We start from the raw sequence: 2,657 nt of genomic DNA, 5'->3' as shown, positions 1-2,657 counted from the left end.
GCTCGTAGCCCACAACGGACTGCAGAGCCCCCCAGCAGCACAGTGCAGCCCCGGCCATGTGGGACTCAGTGCCATGCAACGCCACACCAGCCCGACCTGCTAGTGCATGCCCTTGGGCAGAAATGGGCCACTCCTGCTGTCACCCAGGGCCCCAGCACTGTACGCAGGGGACACACACCCTCATGCCTGGCCGGGTCCTGCTTCCTCAGGTGTTGTGGTAAGGTAAGTGCAGTATTGGCATTTAAATGTGGGGTGGCTGGGGTATAGAAGGAGGCTTCTGGGCAGGAGATTGAGAGAGAAGAATTTGCCATTCAATTTTCAATTTAGCATTTGTCTATGCTGTAAACCTAGAGGTGTGACGACCACACGTGTAGACAAACCCATGTTAGTTTTAAACCCATGCTGAGTTAGGTAGGAGTACCAGTGTAGTTCCTGTAAGGCTATAGAGTAGGCTTCACAAACCATCCAGGCCACTAGGCATATGCTTGGCGCTCCACTACACTGCCTGCAACTACTGCTATTTTTATATGACCTAGATAGTTTCAAGTTAGCTCAAGGTATGTCTACATTAGAGCTACAATTGTATCTCTGGATAATTAAAGGGAATATGTCAGTCAACTGGTCTTATTTCCAAGTACGGCAAATCACACTGTGAACGACATTTTGTCAGACATTTTGAATGAAAACCTGCAGGTTTCACAAAGCCCTTTAATAAGGACATGTTTAGTGTGTGATTTTTATTTTCTGTGTTATCTGTGCTTGCAGTAACAACATAATGATTACAGCTGGACTTTTGGAGACACCAAAATTATTCACAAAATTGGATCTAATTCAGCTAATGATTTCAAAGGAAAAATAATGGGGCATTCTTGAAATTTCAAAAATTTCTAAATAGAATATTTCCTTCAACAGAATCAATGTGTCTTATTTTGTCACCTTCAACATGAAGTTTTCTTTACCTTTTCATTTCAAAAGACCATTTTCCATTAAAAATTTGACTGAATTTTTATAATAGAAAATACTTCCCAAAATGAAACAAAATATTTCTTTTGTTTTGGATGAAACATAACCTTCTGGGTTGACTCAAAACAAGCTTTTGTTGTTGCTGCTCAAATACCACTATTCAAAAACAATTATTTCAGTCTGAACCGTCACCCCTGCAACCTCCCTTTTCCAATCCCTTTGCTTTGGTTAGGTCTTTCAACTGCAAATGTTATTATTCATTCAACCCAAAGGAAACTCTGGCCTCTGAAAAATAAAATTCCTTGTCATTGTCTGAGCACTTGCCCTGCTTCTGAGTTTGATCAATTTGAAAATTATTGAGTTTCCTGCCAATGCCATGAAGTGAGATCCTCCATTTTTTGTATGCTCATTAGTTTTCCCTTTCCAAATCAGATGTGGATTTAATTATTTTATAAAACTCAGACCATTCTTTTAAGAGAACATTCTTTGCTAATGCTGTATTTTGACAATTTAAAACATTTTTGACCTATTAAAGGTTTCTGGTATTTTGAGGATTGTTAATCTATAAGAAGCTGCACTAAAACCAAGGTCCTTTCTACAGAAGAACAATGAAGGCTAAGGCTTATTAATGGATACTGTGTTTTTTAAAAGTGTTACTATTAGAAATGACATTAAATCATTGTGTTGTCTCTCAATTCATGAACCAGCAGTGTACTTACCAGTATATTTGAAAAAGCAAGAGTGTGCAGGGATTAAATCAATCTTTCACCTTTTATCCTCTGAATATTGTAATATTACCAGCAATTTCCAAAAAAAAGAAACTCCTATCTTAGAAATGCAAATCTACTACACTGATCTGTGATATATTCTAGTTTCTTTTTACGAAGAAGAGACACTTGACTGGGATGGTTTAGTCAGGGACAATCCTGCCTTGAGCAGGGGGTTGCACTAGATGATCTTGTGAGGTCCCTTCCAATCCTACTTTCCTATGATCCTGTGATTTTTTGAATCCAGTAGGATTTCCAGTACAGTAGGTATTCACTTGGTCTAGTCTACTTAACCAACAAACTACATCAGAATATCAGCTCTTCATGGCACCTTTCCGTATTCTTTTGGGGGATAAAATGAAATAAACTTTATGCTTTAATACTGGATCACATATTCATTACATAGTTATAACATTTTGTTAAAACTGACAATGACTAATTCTTATACAGCTTTTCAATGACTAGGTTGCAAAGTGCTTTACAAGGGAGGTCAGTAGCACAATCATAAGGGCAGTATCTCATACACTAATTGGTAAATACCCCACTCCATAAGGCACTTATACATATGATTAACCTTCTACATTGAACAGTCTCATTGACTTCAGTAATACTACTTATTGTAAAATTAAGCAAGTACATACTGGTAAGTGCTTTGTTGAATCAGTTATCAGAGTGTCTTTTATTCTTACAATAGCATTTCCTAATGAGTACCATAAGCATATTTACTTTGTGAGGTGGTTCATGAAAATCATTGAATGAAATATGTATTTATGAGTACAGTATATCACACAATACAGAGTTCCAAAGCACTTTCACTTGTAAGGAACTTTCTTCAGCTGCTTTCATAAAAGCTTTCGTAAATACAAAGCTTTTACAGAGAAATGTTGTTTTAGGCTGATTCCTAACCCCCCCCCCCCCCCCCCCCCC

General features: G+C 38.0%; 1 protein-coding gene across 1 annotated transcript in view; it reads right to left on the bottom strand.

The window, feature by feature from the left end:
• Positions 1 to 2,657, bottom strand: part of TRDN (triadin) — a 209,809-nt gene that overhangs the window by 103,471 nt on the left and 103,681 nt on the right. The window lies entirely within an intron of this gene.

Source organism: Gavialis gangeticus, unplaced genomic scaffold (assembly GCF_001723915.1).
Source record: "Gavialis gangeticus isolate Ggan-Ray unplaced genomic scaffold, GavGan_comp1, whole genome shotgun sequence".
Lineage (NCBI taxonomy): Eukaryota > Metazoa > Chordata > Crocodylia > Gavialidae > Gavialis > Gavialis gangeticus.
Note: the sequence above shows the minus strand (reverse complement) of the source record. Positions and strands in the feature narration are given on the sequence as shown.